The sequence below is a fragment of the Camelus bactrianus genome, chromosome 1 (assembly GCF_048773025.1).
Source record: "Camelus bactrianus isolate YW-2024 breed Bactrian camel chromosome 1, ASM4877302v1, whole genome shotgun sequence".
In the NCBI taxonomy this organism is placed as follows: Eukaryota; Metazoa; Chordata; class Mammalia; order Artiodactyla; family Camelidae; genus Camelus; species Camelus bactrianus.
The window spans coordinates 127,106,921-127,127,231 of record NC_133539.1 but is presented as its reverse complement, the minus strand read 5'-3'; positions in this window follow the sequence as shown (position 1 = coordinate 127,127,231).

Genomic DNA, 20,311 nt, shown 5'->3' with positions numbered 1-20,311 from the left:
GCTTTCTCAGTCTGTTTCCTAGTGCCGGTTTGAAGTTCCTGCAGTTTTCACTGTAAAACCGAGTTGGAGCTAGTACCTCCCCTTATATATGTATGGAATGGAGTTTGCAACTGAAAAGAAACTTTGTGTTCCCAACAAGCTAGGTGAAGGACGGCTTTCACACCCACTTATCTCTCAGAACTGAGCATGTGGAGAGACGTTCGTTCATCTAGCACCAATGGAACGGGTTGCAGGAGACACTTTTTCTCTGCTTTCTCAGTCTGTTTCCTATTGCCGGTTTGATGTTCCTGCAGTTTTCACTGTAAAATCGAGTTGGAGCTAGCACCTCCCCATATATATGTATGGAATGGAGTTTGCAACTGAAAAGAAACTTTGTGTTCCCAACAAGCTAGGTGAAGGATGGCTTTCACACACACTTATCTCTCAGAACTGAGCAAGTTGAGAGACGTTCGTTCATCTAGCACCAAGGGAACGGGTTGCAGGAGACACTTTTTCTCTGCTTTCTCAGTCTGTTTCCTAGTGCCGGTTTGAAGTTCCTGCAGTTTTCACTGTAAAACCGAGTTGGAGCTAGTACCTCCCCATATATAAGTATGGAATGGAGTTTGCAACTGAAAAGAAACTTTGTGTTCCCAACAAGCTAGGTGAAGGACGGCTTTCACACACACTTATCTCTCAGAACTGAGCAAGTGGAGAGACGTTCGTTCATCTAGCACCAAGGGAACGGGTTGCAGGAGACACTTTTTCTCTGCTTTCTCAGTCTGTTTCCTAGTGCCGGTTTGAAATTCCTGCAGTTTTCACTGTAAAACCGATTTGGAGCTTGTACCTCCCCATATATATGTATGGAATGGAGTTTGCAACTGAAAAGAAACTTTGTGTTCCCAACAAGCTAGGTGAAGGACGGCTTTCACACACACTTAACTCTCAGAACTGAGCAAGTGGAGAGACGTTCGTTCATCTAGCACCCAGGGAACGGGTTGCAGGAGACACTTTTTCTCTGCTTTCTCAGTCTGTTTCCTAGTGCCGGTTTGAAGTTCCTGCAGTTTTCACTGTCAAACAGAGTTGGAGCTAGTACCTCCCCATATATAAGTATGGAATGGGGTTTGCAACTGAAAAGAAACTTTGTGTTCCCAACAAGCTAGGTGAAGGACGGCTTTCACACACAATTATCTCTCAGAACTGAGCAAGTGGAGAGACGTTCTTTCATCTAGCACCAAGGGAACGGGTTGCAGGAGACACTTTTTCTCTGATTTCTCATTCTGTTTCCTAGTGCCGGTTTGAAGTTCCTGCAGTTTTCACTGTCAAACCGAGTTGGAGCTTGTACCTCCCCATATATATGTATGGAATGGAGTTTGCAACTGAAAAGAAACTTTGTGTTCCCAACAAGCAAGGTGAAGGACGGCTTTCACACACACTTATCTCTCAGAACTGAGCAAGTGGAGAGACGTTCGTTCATCTAGCACCAAGGGAACCGGTGGCAGGAGACACTTTTTCTCTGCTTTCTCAGTCTGTTTCCTAGTGCCGGTTTGAAGTTCCTACAGTTTTCACTGTAAAACCGAGTTGGAGCTAGTACCTCCCCATATATATGTATGGAATGGAGTTTGCAACTGAAAAGAAACTTTGTGTTCCCAACAAGCTAGGTGAAGGACGGCTTTCACACCCACTTATCTCTCAGAACTGAGCAAGTGGAGAGACGTTCGTTCATCTAGCACCAATGGAACGGGTTGCAGGAGACACTTTTTCTCTGCTTTCTCAGTCTGTTTCCTATTGCCGGTTTGATGTTCCTGCAGTTTTCACTGTAAAATCGAGTTGGAGCTAGCACCTCCCCATATATATGTATGGAATGGAGTTGGCAACTGAAAAGAAACTTTGTGTTCCCAACAAGCTAGGTGAAGGACGGCTTTCAAACACACTTATCTCTCAGAACTGAGCAAGTGGAGAGACGTTCGTTCATCTAGCACCAAGGGAACGGGTTGCAGGAGACACTTTTTCTCTGCTTTCTCAGTCTGTTTCCTAGTGCCGGTTTGAAGTTCCTGCAGTTTTCACTGTAAAACCGAGTTGGAGCTAGTACCTCCCCATATATAAGTATGGAATGGAGTTTGCAACTGAAAAGAAACTTTGTGTTCCCAACAAGCTAGGTGAAAGACGGCTTTCACACACACTTATCTCTCAGAACTGAGCAAGTGGAGAGACGTTCTTTCATCTAGCAACAAGGGAACGGGTTGCAGGAGACACTTTATCTCTGCTTTCTCAGTCTGTTTCCTAGTGCCGGTTTGAAGTTCCTGCAGTTTTCACTGTAAAACCGATTTGGAGCTTGTACCTCCCCATATATATGTATGGAATGGAGTTTGCAACTGAAAAGAATCTTTGTGTTCCCAACAAGCTAGGTGAAGGACGGCTTTCACACACACTTAACTCTCAGAACTGAGCAAGTGGAGAGACGTTCGTTCATCTAGCACCCAGGGAACGGGTTGCAGGAGACACTTTTTCTCTGCTTTCTCAGTCTGTTTCCTAGTGCCGGTTTGAAGTTCCTGCAGTTTTCACTGTCAAACCGAGTTGGAGCTTGTACCTCCCCATATATATGTATGGAATGGAGTTTGCAACTGAAAAGAAACTTTGTGTTCCCAACAAGCTAGGTGAAGGACGGCTTTCACACACACTTAACTCTCAGAACTGAGCAAGTGGAGAGACGTTCGTTCATCTAGCACCAACGGAACGGTTTGCAGGAGACACATTTTCTCTGCTTTCTCAGTGTGTTTCCTAGTGCCGATTTGAAGTTCCTGCAGTTTTCACTGTCAAACAGAGTTGGAGCTAGTACCTCCCCATATATATGTATGGAATGGAGTTTGCAACTGAAAAGAAACTTTGTATTCCCCACAAGCTAGGTGAAGGACGGCTTTCACACACACTTATCTCTCAGAACTGAGCAAGTGGAGAGACGTTCTTTCATCTAGCACCAAGGGAACGGTTTGCAGGGGACACTTTTTCTCTGCTTTCTCAGTCTGTTTCCTAGTGCCGGTTTGAAGTTCCTGCAGTTTTCACTGTAAAACCGAGTTGGAGCTAGTACCTCCCCATATATAAGTATGAAATGGAGTTTGCAACTGAAAAGAAACTTTGTGTTCCCAACAATCTAGGTGAAGGACGGCTTTCACACACACTTATCTCTCAGAACTGAGGAAGTGGAGAGACGTTCTTTCATCTAGCACCAAGGGAACGAATTGCAGGAGACACTTTTTTTCTGCTTTCTCAGTCTGTTTCCTAGTGCCGGTTTGAAGTTCCTGCAGTTTTCACTGTCAAACAGAGTTGGAGCTAGTACCTCCCCATATATATGTATGGAATGGAGTTTGCAACTGAAAAGGAACTTTGTGTTCCCAACAAGCTAGGTGAAGGACGGCTTTCACACTCACTTATCTCTCAGAACTGAGCAAGTGGAGAGACGTTCGTTCATCTAGCACCAAGGGAACGGGTTGCAGGAGAAACTTTTTCTCTGCATTCTCAGTCGGTTTCCTAGTGCCGGTTTGAAGTTCCTGCAGTTTTCACTGAAAAACCGAGTTGGAGCTATTACCTCCCCATATATATGTATGGAATGGAGTTTGCAACTGAAAAGAAACTTTGTGTTCCCAACAAGCTAGGTGAAGGACGGCTTTCACACACACTTATCTCTCAGAACTGAGCAAATGTAGAGACGTTCGTTCATCTAGCACCGAGGGAACGGTTTGCAGGAGACACTTTTTCTCTGCTTTCTCAGTCTGTTTCCTAGTGCCGGTTTGAAGTTCCTGCAGTTTTCACTGTAAAACCGAGTTGGAGCTAGTACCTCCCCATATATATGTATGGAATGGAGTTTGCAACTGAAAACAAACTATGTGTTCCCAACAAGCTAGGTGAAGGACGGCTTTCACACACACTTATCTCTCAGAACTGAGCAAGTGGAGAGACGTTCGTTCATCTAGCACCAAGGGAACGGGTTGCAGGAGACACTTTTTCTCTGCTTTCTCAGTCTGTTTCCTAGTGCCGGTTTGAAGTTCCTGCAGTTTTCACTGTAAAACCGAGTTGGAGCTAGTACCTCCCTTATATATGTATGCAAAGGAGTTTGCAACTGAAAAGATACTTTGTGTTCCCAACAAGCTAGGTGAAGGACGGCTTTCACACACACAAATCTCTCAGAACTGAGCAAGTGGAGAGACGTTCGTTCATCTAGCACCAAGGGAACGGGTTGCAGGAGACACTTTTTCTCTGCTTTCTCAGTCTGTTTCCTAGTGCCGGTTTGAAGTTCCTGCAGTTTTCACTGTAAAAACGAGTTGGAGCTAGTACCTCCCCATATATAAGTATGAAATGGAGTTTGCAACTGAAAAGAAACTTTGTGTTCCCAACAATCTAGGTGAAGGACGGCTTTCAAACACACTCATCTCTCAGAACTGAGGAAGTGGAGAGACGTTCTTTCATCTAGCACCAAGGGAACGAATTGCAGGAGACACATTTTCTCTGCTTTCTCAGTCTGTTTCCTAGTGCCGGTTTGAAGTTCCTGCAGTTTTCACTGTCAAAAAGAGTTGGAGCTAGTACCTCCCCATATATATGTATGGAATGGAGTTTGCAACTGAAAAGAAACTTTGTGTTCCCAACAAGCTAGGTGAAGGACGGCTTTCACACTCACTTATCTCTCAGAACTGAGCAAGTGGAGAGACGTTCGTTCATCTAGCACCAAGGGAACGGGTTGCAGGAGACACATTTTCTCTGCTTTCTCAGTCTGTTTCCTAGTGCCGGTTTGAAGTTCCTGCAGTTTTCACTGTCAAAAAGAGTTGGAGCTAGTACCTCCCCATATATATGTATGGAATGGAGTTTGCAACTGAAAAGAAACTTTGTGTTCCCAACAAGCTAGGTGAAGGACGGCTTTCACACTCACTTATCTCTCAGAACTGAGCAAGTGGAGAGACGTTCGTTCATCTAGCACCAAGGGAACGGGTTGCAGGAGACACTTTTTCTCTGCATTCTCAGTCTGTTTCCTAGTGCCGGTTTGAATTTCCTGCAGTTTTCACTGAAAATCCGAGTTGGAGCTAGTACCTCCCCATATATATGTATGGAATGGAGTTTGCAACTGAAAAGAAACTTTGTGTTCCCAACAAGCTAGGTGAAGGACGGCTTTCACACACACTTATCTCTCAGAACTGAGCAAGTGGAGAGACGTTCTTTCATCTAGCACAGAGGGAACGTTTTGCAGGAGACACTTTTTCTCTGCTTTCTCAGTCTGTTTCCTAGTGCCGGTTTGAAATTCCTGCAGTTTTCACTGTAAAACCGAGTTGGAGCTAGTACCTCCCCATATATATGTATGGAATGGAGTTTGCAACTGAAAAGAAACTTTGTGTTCCCAACAAGCTAGGTGAAGGACGGCTTTCACACACACTTATCTCTCAGAACTGAGCAAGTGGATAGACGTTCGTTCATCTAGCACCGAGGGAACGGGTTGCAGGAGACACTTTTTCTCTGCTTTCTCAGTCTGTTTCCTAGTGCCTGTTTGAAGTTCCTGCAGTTTTCACTGTAAAACCGAGTTGGAGCTAGTACCTCCCCATATATATGTATGGAATGGAGTTTGCAACTGAAAAGAAACTTTGTGTTCCCAACAAGCTAGGTAAAGGACGGCTTTCACACACACTTATCTCTCAGAACTGAGCAAGTGGAGAGACGTTCGTTCATCTAGAGCCAAGGGAACGGGTTGCAGGAGACACTTTTTCTCTGCTTTCTCAGTCTGTTTCCTAGTGCCGGTTTGAAGTTCCTGCAGTTTTCACTGTAAAACCAGGTTGGAGCTAGTACCTCCCCATATATAAGTATGAAATGGAGTTTGCAAATGAAAAGAAACTTTGTGTTCCCAACAATCTAGGTGAAGGACGGCTTTCACACACACTTATCTCTCAGAACTGAGGAAGTGGAGAGACGTTCTTTCATCTAGCACCAAGGGAACGAATTGCTGGAGACACTTTTTCTCTGCTTTCTCAGTCTGTTTCCTAGTGCCGGTTTGAAGTTCCTGCAGTTTTCACTGTCAAACAGAGTTGGAGCTAGTACCTCCCCATATATATGTATGGAATGGAGTTTGCAACTGAAAAGAAACTTTGTGTTCCCAACAAGCTAGGTGAAGGACGGCTTTCACACACATTTATCTCTCAGAACTGAGCAAGTGGAGAGACGTTCGTTCATCTAGCACCAAGGGAACGGGTTGCAGGAGACACTTTTTCTCTGCATTCTCAGTCTGTTTCCTAGTGCCGGTTTGAAGTTCCTGCAGTTTTCACTGAAAAACCGAGTTGGAGCTAGTACCGCCCCATATATATGTATGGAATGGAGTTTGCAACTGAAAAGAAACTTTGTGTTCCCAACAAGCTAGGTGAAGGACGGCTTTCACACACACTTATCTCTCAGAACTGAGCAAGTGGAGAGACGTTCGTTCATCTAGCACCGAGGAAACGGTTTGCAGGAGTCACTTTTTCTCTGCTTTCTCAGTCTGTTTCCTAGTGCTGGTTTGAAATTCCTGCAGTTTTCACTGTAAAACCGAGTTGGAGCTAGTACCTCCCCATATATATGTATGGAATGGAGTTTGCAACTGAAAAGAAACTTTGTGTTCCCAACAAGCTAGGTGAAGGACGGCTTTCACACACACTTATCTCTCAGAACTGAGCAAGTGGAGAGACGTTCGTTCATCTAGCACCGAGGGAACGGGTTGCAGGAGACACTTTTTCTCTGCTTTCTCAGTCTGTTTCCTAGTGCCTGTTTGAAGTTCCTGCAGTTTTCACTGTAAAACCGAGTTGGAGCTAGTACCTCCCCATATATATGTATGGAATGGAGTTTGCAACTGAAAAGAAACTTTGTGTTCCCAACAAGCTAGGTGAAGGACGGCTTTCACACACACTTATCTCTCAGAACTGAGCAAGTGGAGAGACTTTCGTTCATCTATCACCAAGGGAACGGTTTGCAGGAGACACTTTTTCTCTGCTTTCTCAGTCTGTTTCCTAGTGCCGGTTTGAAGTTCCTGCAGTTTTCACTGTAAAACCGATTTGGAGCTAGTACCTCCCCATATATATGTATGGAATGGAGTTTGCAACTGAAAAGAAACTTTGTGTTCCCAACAAGCTAGGTGAAGGACGGCTTTCACACCCACTTATCTCTCAGAACTGAGCAAATGGAGAGACGTTCGTTCATCTAGCAACAAGGGAACGGGTTGCAGGAGACACTTTTTCTCTGCTTTCTCAGTCTGTTTCCTAGTGCCGGTTTGAAATTCCTGCATTTTTCACTGTAAAACCGAGTTGGAGCTAGTACCTCCCCATATATATGTATGGAATGGAGTTTGCAACTGAAAAGAAACTTTGTGTTCCCAACAAGCTAGGTGAAGGACGGCTTTCACACACACTTATCTCTCAGAACTGAGCAAGTGGAGAGACGTTCGTTCATCTAGCACCAAGGGAACGGGTTGCAGGAGACACATTTTCTCTGCTTTCTCAGTCTGTTTCCTAGTGCCGGTTTGAAGTTCCTGCAGTTTTCACTGTCAAACATAGTTGGAGTTAGTACCTCCCCATATATATGTATGGAATGGAGTTTGCAACTGAAAAGAATCTTTGTGTTCCCAACAAGCTAGGTGAAGGACGGCTTTCACACACACTTATCTCTCAGAACTGAGCAAGTGGAGAGACGTTCGTTCATCTAGCACCAAGGGAACGGGTTGCAGGAGACACTTTTTCTCTGCTTTCTCAGTCTGTTTCTTAGTGCCGGTTTCAAGTTCCTGAAGTTTTCAGTGTAAAACCGAGTTGGACCTAGTACCTCCCCATATATATGTATGGAATGGAGTTTGCAACTGAAAAGAAACTTTGTGTTCCCAACAAGCTAGGTGAAGGACGGCTTTCACACACACTTATCTCTCCGAACTGAGCAAGTGGAGAGACGTTCGTTCATCTATCACCCAGGGAACGGTTTGCAGGAGACACTTTTTCTCTGCTTTCTCAGTCTGTTTCCTAGTGTCGGTTTGAAATTCCTGCAGTTTTCCCTGTAAAACCGAGTTGGAGCTTGTACCTCCCCATATATATGTATGGAATGGAGTTTGCAACTGAAAAGAAACTTTGTGTTCCCAACAAGCTAGGTGAAGGACGGCTTTCCCACACACACTTATCTCTCAGAACTGAGCAAGTGGAGAGACGTTCGTTCATCTAGCACCAAGGGAACGGGATTCAGGAGACACTTTTTCTCTGCTTTCTCAGTCTGTTTCCTAGTGCCGGTTTGAAGTTCCTGCAGTTTTCACTGTAAAACCGATTTGGCGCTAGTACCTCCCCATATATGTGTATGGAATGGAGTTTGCAACTGAAAAGAAACTTTGTGTTCCCAACAAGCTAGGTGAAGGACGGCTTTCACTCACACTTATCTCTCAGAACTGAGCAAGTGGAGAGACGTTCGTTCATCTAGCACCAAGGGAACGGGTTGCAGGAGACACTTTTTCTCTGCTTTCTCAGTCTGTTTCCTAGTGCCGGTTTGAAGTTCCTGCAGTTTTCACAGTAAAATCGAGTTGGAGCTAGTACCTCCCCATATATATGTATGGAATGGAGTTTGCAACTGAAAAGAAACTTTGTGTTCCCAACAAGCTAGGTGAAGGACGGCTTTCACACACACTTATCTCTCAGAACTGAGCAAGTGGAGAGACGTTCGTTCATCTAGCACCAAGGGAACGGGTTGCAGGAGACACTTTTTCTCTGCTTTCTCAGTCTGTTTCCTAGTGCCGGTTTGAAGTTCCTGCAGTTTTCACTGTAAAACCGAGTTGGAGCTAGTACCTCCCCATATATATGTATGGAATGGAGTTTGCAACTGAAAAGAAACTTTGTGTTCCCAACAAGCTAGGTGAAGGACGGCTTTCACACACACTTATCTCTCAGAACTGAGCAAGTGGAGAGACGTTCGTTCATCTAGCACCAAGGGAACGGGTTGTAGGAGACACTTTTTCTCTGCTTTCTCAGTCTGTTTCCTAGTGCCGGTTTGAAGTTCCTACAGTTTTCACTGTAAAACCGAGTTGGAGCTAGTACCTCCCCATATATATGTATGGAATGGAGTTTGCAACTGAAAAGAAACTTTGTGTTCCTAACAAGCTAGTTGAAGGACGGCTTTCACACACACTTATCTCTCAGAACTTAGCAAGTGGAGAGACGTTCGTTCATCTAGCACCAAGGGAACGGGTTGCAGGAGACACTTTTTCTCTGCTTTCTCAGTCTGTTTCCTAGTGCCGGTTTGAAATTCCTGCAGTTTTCACTGTCAAAGAGAGTTGGAGCTAGTACCTCCCCATATATATGTATGGAATGGAGTTTGCAACTGAAAAGAAACTTTGTGTTCCCAACAAGCTAGGTGAAGGACGGCTTTCACACACACTTATCTCTCAGAACTGAGCAAGTGGAGAGACGTTCGTTCATCTAGCACCGAGGGAACGGGTTGCAGGAGACACTTTTTCTCTGCTTTCTCAGTCTGTTTCCTAGTGCCGGTTTGAAGTTCCTGCAGTTTTCACTGTAAAACCGAGTTGGAGCTAGTACCTCCCCATATATATGTATGGAATGGAATTTGCAACTGAAAAGAAACTTTGTGTTCCCAACAAGCTAGGTGAAGGACGGCTTTCACACACACTTATCTCTCAGAACTGAGCAAGTGGAGAGACGTTCGTTCATCTAGCACCAAGGGAACGGGTTGCAGGAGACACTTTTTCTCTGCTTTTTCAGTCTGTTTCCTAGTGCAGTTTTGATGTACCTGCAGTTTTCACTGTAAAACCGAGTTGGAGCTAGTACCTCCCCATATATATGTATGGATTGGAGTTTGCAACTGAAAAGAAACTTTGTGTTCCCAACAAGCTAGGTGAAGGACGGCTTTCACACACACTTATCTCTCAGAACTGAGGAAGTGGAGAGACGTTCTTTCATCTAGCACCAAGGGAACGGGTTGCAGGAGACACTTTTTCTCTGCTTTCTCAGTCTGTTTCCTAGTGCCGGTTTGAAGTTCCTGCAGTTTTCACTGTCAAACAGTGTTGGAGTTAGTACCTCCCCATATATATGTATGGAATGGAGTTTGCAACTGAAAAGAAACTTTGTGTTCCCAACAAGCTAGGTGAAGGACGGCTTTCACACACACTTATCTCTCAGAACTGAGCAAGTGGAGAGACGTTCGTTCATCTAGCACCAAAGGAACGGGTTGCAGGAGACACTTTTTCTCTGCTTTCTCAGTCTGTTTCTTAGTGCCGGTTTCAAGTTCCTGAAGTTTTCAGTGTAAAACCGAGTTGGACCTAGTACCTCCCCATATATATGTATGGAATGGAGTTTGCAACTGAAAAGAAACTTTGTGTTCCCAACAAGCTAGGTGAAGGACGGCTTTCACACACACTTATCTCTCCGAACTGAGCAAGTGGAGAGACGTTCGTTCATCTATCACCAAGGGAACGGTTTGCAGGAGACACTTTTTCTCTGCTTTCTCAGTCTGTTTCTTAGTGCCGGTTTGAAATTCCTGCAGTTTTCCCTGTAAAACCGAGTTGGAGCTAGTACCTCCCCATATATATGTATGGAATGGAGTTTGCAACTGAAAAGAAACTTTGTGTTCCCAACAAGCTAGGTGAAGGACGGCTTTCACTCACATTTATCTCTCAGAACTGAGCAAGTGGAGAGACGTTCGTTCATCTAGCACCAAGGGAACGGGTTGCAGGAGACACTTTTTCTCTGCTTTCTCAGTCTGTTTCCTAGTGCCGGTTTGAAGTTCCTGCAGTTTTCACTGTAAAATCGAGTTGGAGCTAGTACCTCCCCATATATATGTATGGAATGGAGTTTGCAACTGAAAAGAAACTTTGTGTTCCCAACAAGCTAGGTGAAGGACGGCTTTCACACACACTTATCTCTCAGAACTGAGCAAGTGGAGAGACGTTCGTTCATCTAGCACCAAGGGAACGGGTTGCCGGAGACACTTTTTCTCTGCTTTCTCAGTCTGTTTCCTAGTGCCGGTTTGAAGTTCCTGCAGTTTTCACTGTAAAACCGAGTTGGAGCTAGTACCTCCCCATATATATGTATGGAATGGAGTTTGCAACTGAAAAGAAACTTTGTGTTCCCAACAAGCTAGGTGAAGGACGGCTTTCACACACACTTATCTCTCAGAACTGAGCAAGTGGAGAGACGTTCGTTCATCTAGCACCAAGGGATCGGGTTGCAGGAGACACTTTTTCTCTGCTTTCTCAGTCTGTTTCCTAGTGCCGGTTTGAAGTTCCTGCAGTTTTCACTGTAAAACGGAGTTGGAGCTAGTACCTCCCCATATATATGTATGGAATGGAGTTTGCAACTGAAAAGAAACTTTGTGTTCCCAACAAGCTAGTTGAAGGACGGCTTTCACACACACTTATCTCTCAGAACTGAGCAAGTGGAGAGACGTTCGTTCATCTAGCACCAAGGGAACGGGTTGCAGGAGACACTTTTTCTCTGCTTTCTCAGTCTGTTTCCTAGTGCCGGTTTGAAATTCCTGCAGTTTTCACTGTCAAAGAGAGTTGGAGCTAGTACCTCCCCATATATATGTATGGAATGGAGTTTGCAACTGAAAAGAAACTTTGTGTTCCCAACAAGCTAGGTGAAGGACGGCTTTCACACACACTTATCTCTCAGAACTGAGCAAGTGGAGAGACTTTCGTTCATCTAGCACCAAGGGAACGGGTTGCAGGAGACACTTTTTCTCTGCTTTTTCAGTCTGTTTCCTAGTGCCGGTTTGATGTTCCTGCAGTTTTCACTGTAAAACCGAGTTGGAGCTAGTACCTCCCCATATATATGTATGGAATGGAGTTTGCAACTGAAAAGAAACTTTGTGTTCCCAACAAGCTAGGTGAAGGACGGCTTTCACACACACTTATCTCTCAGAACTGAGGAAGTGGAGAGACGTTCTTTCATCTAGCACCAAGGGAACGGGTTGCAGGAGACACTTTTTCTCTGCTTTCTCAGTCTGTTTCTAGTGCCGGTTTGAAGTTCCTGCAGTTTTCACTGTCAAACAGAGTTGGATCTAGTACCTCCCCATATATATGTATGGAATGGAGTTTGCAACTGAAAAGAAACTTTGTGTTCCCAACAAGCTAGGTGAAGGACGGCTTTCACACACACTTATCTCTCAGAACTGAGCAAGTGGAGAGACGTTCGTTCATCTAGCACCAAGGGAACGGGTTGCAGGAGACACTTTTTCTCTGCTTTCTCAGTCTGTTTCCTAGTGCCGGTTTGAAGTTCCTGCAGTTTTCACTGTAAAACCGAGTTGGAGCTAGTACCTCCCCATATATATGTATGGAATGGAGTTTGCAACTGAAAAGAAACTTTGTGTTCCCAACAAGCTAGGTGAAGGACGGCTTTCACACACACTTATCTCTCAGAACTGAGCAAGTGGAGAGACGTTCGTTCATCTAGCACCAAGGGAACGGGTTGCAGGAGACACTTTTTCTCTGCTTTCTCAGTCTGTTTCCTAGTGCCGGTTTGAAGTTCCTGCAGTTTTCACTGTAAAACCGAGTTGGAGCTAGTACCTCCCCATATATATGTATGGAATGGAGTTTGCAACTGAAAAGAAACTTTGTGTTCCCAACAAGCTAGTTGAAGGACGGCTTTCACACACACTTATCTCTCAGAACTGAGCAAGTGGAGAGACGTTCGTTCATCTAGCACCAAGGGAACGGGATGCAGGAGACACTTTTTCTCTGCTTTCTCAGTCTGTTTCCTAGTGCCGGTTTGAAATTCCTGCAGTTTTCACTGTCAAAGAGAGTTGGAGCTAGTACCTCCCCATATATATGTACGGAATGGAGTTTGCAACTGAAAAGAAACTTTGTGTTCCCAACAAGCTAGGTGAAGGACGGCTTTCACACACACTTATCTCTCAGAACTGAGCAAGAGGAGAGACGTTCGTTCATCTAGCACCGAGGGAACGGGTTGCAGGAGACACTTTTTCTCTGCTTTCTCAGTCTGTTTCCTAGTGCCGGTTTGAAGTTCCTGCAGTTTTCACTGTAAAACCGAGTTGGAGCTAGTACCTCCCCATATATATGTATGGAATGGAATTTGCAACTGAAAAGAAACTTTGTGTTCCCAACAAGCTAGGTGAAGGACGGCTTTCACACACACTTATCTCTCAGAACTGAGCAAGTGGAGAGACGTTCGTTCATCTAGCACCAAGGGAACGGGTTGCAGGAGACACTTTTTCTCTGCTTTTTCAGTCTGTTTCCTAGTGCCGGTTTGATGTTCCTGCAGTTTTCACTGTAAAACCGAGTTGGAGCTAGTACCTCCCCATATATATGTATGGAATGGAGTTTGCAACTGAAAAGAAACTTTGTGTTCCCAACAAGCTAGGTGAAGGACGGCTTTCACACACACTTATCTCTCAGAACTGAGGAAGTGGAGAGACGTTCTTTCATCTAGCACCAAGGGAACGGGTTGCAGGAGACACTTTTTCTCTGCTTTCTCAGTCTGTTTCCTAGTGCCGGTTTGAAGTTCCTGCAGTTTTCACTGTCAAACAGAGTTGGACCTAGTACCTCCCCATATATATGTATGGAATGGAGTTTGCAACTGAAAAGAAACTTTGTGTTCCCAACAAGCTAGGTGAAGGACGGCTTTCACACACACTTATCACTCCGAACTGAGCAAGTGGAGAGACGTTCGTTCATCTATCACCAAGGGAACGGTTTGCAGGAGACACTTTTTCTCTGCTTTCTCAGTCTGTTTCCTAGTGCCGGTTTGAAATTCCTGCAGTTTTCACTGTAAAACCGAGTTGGAGCTAGTACCTCCCCATATATATGTATGGAATGGAGTTTGCAACTGAAAAGAAACTTTGTGTTCCCAACAAGCTAGGTGAAGGACGGCTTTCCCACACACACTTATCTCTCAGAACTGAGCAAGTGGAGAGACGTTCGTTCATCTAGCACCAAGGGAACGGGATTCAGGAGACACTTTTTCTCTGCTTTCTCAGTCTGTTTCCTAGTGCCGGTTTGAAGTTCCTGCAGTTTTCACTGTAAAACCGATTTGGCGCTAGTACCTCCCCATATATATGTATGGAATGGAGTTTGCAACTGAAAAGAAACTTTGTGTTCCCAACAAGCTAGGTGAAGGACGGCTTTCACTCACACTTATCTCTCAGAACTGAGCAAGTGGAGAGACGTTCGTTCATCTAGCACCAAGGGAACGGGTTGCAGGAGACACTTTTTCTCTGCTTTCTCAGTCTGTTTCCTAGTGCCGGTTTGAAGTTCCTGCAGTTTTCACTGTAAAATCGAGTTGGAGCTAGTACCTCCCCATATATATGTATGGAATGGAGTTTGCAACTGAAAAGAAACTTTGTGTTCCCAACAAGCTAGGTGAAGGACGGCTTTCACACACACTTATCTCTCAGAACTGAGCAAGTGGAGAGACGTTCGTTCATCTAGCACCAAGGGAACGGGTTGCAGGAGACACTTTTTCTCTGCTTTCTCAGTCTGTTTCCTAGTGCCGGTTTGAAGTTCCTGCAGTTTTCACTGTAAAACCGAGTTGGAGCTAGTACCTCCCCATATATATGTATGGAATGGAGTTTGCAACTGAAAAGAAACTTTGTGTTCCCAACAAGCTAGGTGAAGGACGGCTTTCACACACACTTATCTCTCAGAACTGAGCAAGTGGAGAGACGTTCGTTCATCTAGCACCAAGGGAACGGGTTGCAGGAGACACTTTTTCTCTGCTTTCTCAGTCTGTTTCCTAGTGCCGGTTTGAAGTTCCTGCAGTTTTCACTGTAAAACCGAGTTGGAGCTAGTACCTCCCCATATATATGTATGGAATGGAGTTTGCAACTGAAAAGAAACTTTGTGTTCCCAACAAGCTAGTTGAAGGACGGCTTTCACACACACTTATCTCTCAGAACTGAGCAAGTGGAGAGACGTTCGTTCATCTAGCACCAAGGGAACGGGTTGCAGGAGACACTTTTTCTCTGCTTTCTCAGTCTGTTTCCTAGTGCCGGTTTGAAATTCCTGCAGTTTTCACTGTCAAAGAGAGTTGGAGCTAGTACCTCCCCATATATATGTATGGAATGGAGTTTGCAACTGAAAAGAAACTTTGTGTTCCCAACAAGCTAGGTGAAGGACGGCTTTCACACACACTTATCTCTCAGAACTGAGCAAGTGGAGAGACGTTCGTTCATCTAGCACCGAGGGAACGGGTTGCAGGAGACACTTTTTCTCTGCTTTCTCAGTCTGTTTCCTAGTGCCGGTTTGAAGTTCCTGCAGTTTTCACTGTAAAACCGAGTTGGAGCTAGTACCTCCCCATATATATGTATGGAATGGAATTTGCAACTGAAAAGAAACTTTGTGTTCCCAACAAGCTAGGTGAAGGACGGCTTTCACACACACTTATCTCTCAGAACTGAGCAAGTGGAGAGACGTTCGTTCATCTAGCACCAAGGGAACGGGTTGCAGGAGACAATTTTTCTCTGCTTTTTCAGTCTGTTTCCTAGTGCCGGTTTGATGTTCCTGCAGTTTTCACTGTAAAACCGAGTTGGAGCTAGTACCTCCCCATATATATGTATGGAATGGAGTTTGCAACTGAAAAGAAACTTTGTGTTCCCAACAAGCTAGATGAAGGACGGCTTTCACACACACTTATCTCTCAGAACTGAGCAAGTGGAGAGACGTTGTTTCATCTAGCACCAAGGGAACGGGTTGCAGGAGACACTTTTTCTCTGCTTTCTCAGTCTGTTTCTAGTGCCGGTTTGAAGTTCCTGCAGTTTTCACTGTCAAACAGAGTTGGATCTAGTACCTCCCCATATATATGTATGGAATGGAGTTTGCAACTGAAAAGAAACTTTGTGTTCCCAACAACCTAGGTGAAGGACGGCTTTCACACACACTTATCTCTCAGAACTGAGCAAGTGGAGAGACGTTCGTTCATCTAGCACCAAGGGAACGGGTTGCAGGAGACACTTTTTCTCTGCTTTCTAAGTCTGTTTCCTAGTGCCGGTTTGAAGTTCCTGCAGTTTTCACTGTAAAACCGAGTTGGAGCTAGTACCTCCCCATATATATGTATGGAATGGAATTTGCAACTGAAAAGAAACTTTGTGTTCCCAACAAGCTAGGTGAAGGACGGCTTTCACACACACTTATCTCTCAGAACTGAGCAAGTGGAGAGACGTTCGTTCATCTAGCACCAAGGGAACGGGTTGCAGGAGACAATTTTTCTCTGCTTTTTCAGTCTGTTTCCTAGTGCCGGTTTGATGTTCCTGCAGTTTTCACTGTAAAACCGAGTTGGAGCTAGTACCTCCCCATATATATGTATGGAATGGAGTTTGCAACTGAAAAGAAACTTTGTGTTCCCAACAAGCTAGATGAAGGACGGCTTTCACACACACTTATCTCTCAGAACTGAGCAAGTGGAGAGACGTTGTTTCATCTAGCACCAAGGGAACGGGTTGCAGGAGACACTTTTTCTCTGCTTTCTCAGTCTGTTTCTAGTGCCGGTTTGAAGTTCCTGCAGTTTTCACTGTCAAACAGAGTTGGATCTAGTACCTCCCCATATATATGTATGGAATGGAGTTTGCAACTGAAAAGAAACTTTGTGTTCCCAACAACCTAGGTGAAGGACGGCTTTCACACACACTTATCTCTCAGAACTGAGCAAGTGGAGAGACGTTCGTTCATCTAGCACCAAGGGAACGGGTTGCAGGAGACACTTTTTCTCTGCTTTCTAAGTCTGTTTCCTAGTGCCGGTTTGAAGTTCCTGCAGTTTTCACTGTAAAACCGAGTTGGAGCTAGTACCTCCCCATATATATGTATGGAATGGAGTTTGCAACTGAAAAGAAACTTTGTGTTCCCAACAAGCTAGGTGAAGGACGGCTTTCACACAAATTTATCTCTCAGAACTGAGCAAGTGGAGAGACGTTCGTTCATCTAGCACCAAGGGAACGGGATTCAGGAGACACTTTTTCTCTGCTTTCTCAGTCTGTTTCCTAGTGCCGGTTTGAAGTTCCTGCAGTTTTCACTGTAAAACCGAGTTGGAGCTAGTACCTCCCCATATATATGTATGGAATGGAGTTTGCAACTGAAAAGAAACTTTGTGTTCCCAACAAGCTAGGTGAAGGACGGCTTTCACACCCACTTAACTCTCAGAACTGAGCAAGTGGAGAGACGTTCGTTCATCTAGCACCAATGGAACGGGTTGCAGGAGACACTTTTTCTCTGCTTTCTCAGTCTGTTTCCTAGTGCCGGTTTGAAGTTCCTGCAGTTTTCACTGTAAAACCGATTTGGAGCTTGTACCTCCCTATATATATGTATGGAATGGAGTTTGCAACTGAAAAGAAACTTTGTGTTCCCAACAAGCTAGGTGAAGGACGGCTTTCACACACACTTAACTCTCAGAACTGAGCAAGTGGAGAGACGTTCGTTCATCTAGCACCCAGGGAACGGGTTGCAGGAGACACTTTTTCTCTGCTTTCTCAGTCTGTTTCCTAGTGCCGGTTTGAAGTTCCTGCAGTTTTCACTGTCAAACAGAGTTGGAGCTAGTACCTCCCCATATATAAGTATGGAATGGAGTTTGCAACTGAAAAGAAACTTTGTGTTCCCAACAAGCTAGGTGAAGGACGGCTTTCACACACAATTATCCCTCAGAACTGAGCAAGTGGAGAGACGTTCTTTCATCTAGCACCAAGGGAACGGGTTGCAGGAGACACTTTTTCACTGATTTCTCATTCTGTTTCCTAGTGCCGGTTTGAAGTTCCTGCAGTTTTCACTGTAAAACCGATTTGGAGCTAGTACCTCCCCATATATATGTATGGAATGGAATTTGCAACTGAAAAGAAACTTTGTGTTCCCAACAAGCTAGGTGAAGGACGGCTTTCACACACACTTATCTCTCAGAACTGAGCAAGTGGAGAGACGTTCGTTCATCTAGCACCAAGGGAACGGGTTGCAGGAGACACTTTTTCTCTGCTTTTTCAGTCTGTTTCCTAGTGCCGGTTTGATGTTCCTGCAGTTTTCACTGTAAAACAGAGTTGGAGCTAGTACCTCCCCATATATATGTATGGAATGGAGTTTGCAACTGAAAAGAAACTTTGTGTTCCCAACAAGCTAGGTGAAGGACGGCTTTCACACACACTTATCTCTCAGAACTGAGGAAGTGGAGAGACTTTCTTTCATCTAGCACCAAGGGAACGGGTTGCAGGAGACACTTTTTCTCTGCTTTCTCAGTCTGTTTCCTAGTGCCGGTTTGAAGTTCCTGCAGTTTTCACTGTCAAACAGAGTTGGATCTAGTACCTCCCCATATATATGTATGGAATGGAGTTTGCAACTGAAAAGAAACTTTGTGTTCCCAACAAGCTAGGTGAAGGACGGCTTTCACACACACTTATCTCTCAGAACTGAGCAAGTGGAGAGACGTTCGTTCATCTAGCACCAAGGGAACGGTTTGCAGGAGACACTTTTTCTCTGCTTTCTAAGTCTGTTTCCTAGTGCCGGTTTGAAGTTCCTGCAGTTTTCACTGTAAAACCGAGTTGGAGCTAGTACCTCCCCATATATATGTATGGAATGGAGTTTGCAACTGAAAAGAAACTTTGTGTTCCCAACAAGCTAGGTGAAGGACGGCTTTCACACACACTTATCTCTCAGAACTGAGCAAGTGGAGAGACGTTCGTTCATCTAGCACCAAGGGAACGGGATTCAGGAGACACTTTTTCTCTGCTTTCTCAGTCTGTTTCCTAGTGCCGGTTTGAAGTTCCTGCAGTTTTCACTGTAAAACCGAGTTGGAGCTAGTACCTCCCCATATATAATTATGGAATGGAGTTTGCAACTGAAAAGAAACTTTGTGTTCCCAACAAGCTAAGTGAAGGACGGCTTTCACACACACTTATCTCTCAGAACTGAGCAAGTGGAGAGACTTTCGTTCATCTAGCACCAAGGGAACGGTTTGCAGGAGACACTATTTCTCTGCTTTCTCAGTCTGTTTCCTAGTGCCGGTTTGAAATTCCTGCAGTTTTCACTGTAAAACCGAGTTGGAGCTAGTACCTCCCCATATATATGTATGGAATGGAGTTTGCAACTGAAAAGAAACTTTGTGTTCCCAACAAGCTAGGTGAAGGACGGCTTTCACACACACTTATCTCTCAGAACTGAGCAAGTGGAGAGACGTTCGTTCATCTAGCACCAAGGGAACGGGATTCAGGAGACACTATTTCTCTGCTTTCTCAGTCTGTTTCCTAGTGCCGGTTTGAAGTTCCTGCAGTTTTCACTGTAAAACCGAGTTGGAGCTAGTACCTCCCCATATATATGTATGGAATGGAGTTTGCAACTGAAAAGAAACTTTGTGTTCCCAACAAGCTAGGTGAAGGACGGCTTTCACACACACTTATCTCTCAGAACTGAGCAAGTGGAGAGACGTTCGTTCATCTAGCACCAAGGGAACGGGTTGCAGGAGGCAGTTTTTCTATGCTTTCTCAGTCTGTTTCCTAGTGCCGGTTTGAAGTTCCTGCAGTTTTCACTGTAAAACCGAGTTGGAGCTAGTACCTCCCCATATATATGTATGGAATGGAGTTTGCAACTGAAAAGAAACTTTGTGTTCCCAACAAGCTAGGTGAAGGACGGCTTTCACACACACTTATCTCTCAGAACTGAGCAAGTGGAGAGACGTTCGTTCATCTAGCACCAAGGGAACGGGATTCAGGAGACACTTTTTCTCTGCTTTCTCAGTCTGTTTCCTAGTGCCGGTTTGAAGTTCCTGCAGTTTTCACTGTAAAACCGAGTTGGAGCTAGCACCTCCCCATATATATGTATGGAATGAAGTTTGCAACTGAAAAGAATCTTTGTGTTCCCAACAAGCTAGGTGAAGGACGGCTTTCACACACACTTATCTCTCAGAACTGAGCAAGTGGAGAGACGTTCGTTCATCTAGCACCAAGGGAACGGGTTGCAGGAGACACTTTTTCTCTGCTTTCTCAGTCTGTTTCCTAGTGCCGGTTTGAAGTTCCTGCAGTTTTCACTGTAAAACCGAGTTGGAGCTAGTACCTCCCCATATATAAGTATGGAATGGAGTTTGCAACTGAAAAGAAACTTTGTGTTCCCAACAAGCTAGGTGAAGGACGGCTTTCACACACACTTATCTCTCAGAACTGAGCAAGTGGAGAGACGTTCGTTCATCTAGCACCAAGGGAACGGGTTGCAGGAGACACTTTTTCTCTGCTTTCTCAGTCTGTTTCCTAGGGCCGGGTTGAAGTTCCTGCAGTTTTCACTGTAAAACCGATTTGGAGCTTGTACCTCCCCATATATATGTATGGAATGGAGTTTGCAACTGAAAAGTATCTTTGTGTTCCCAACAAGCTA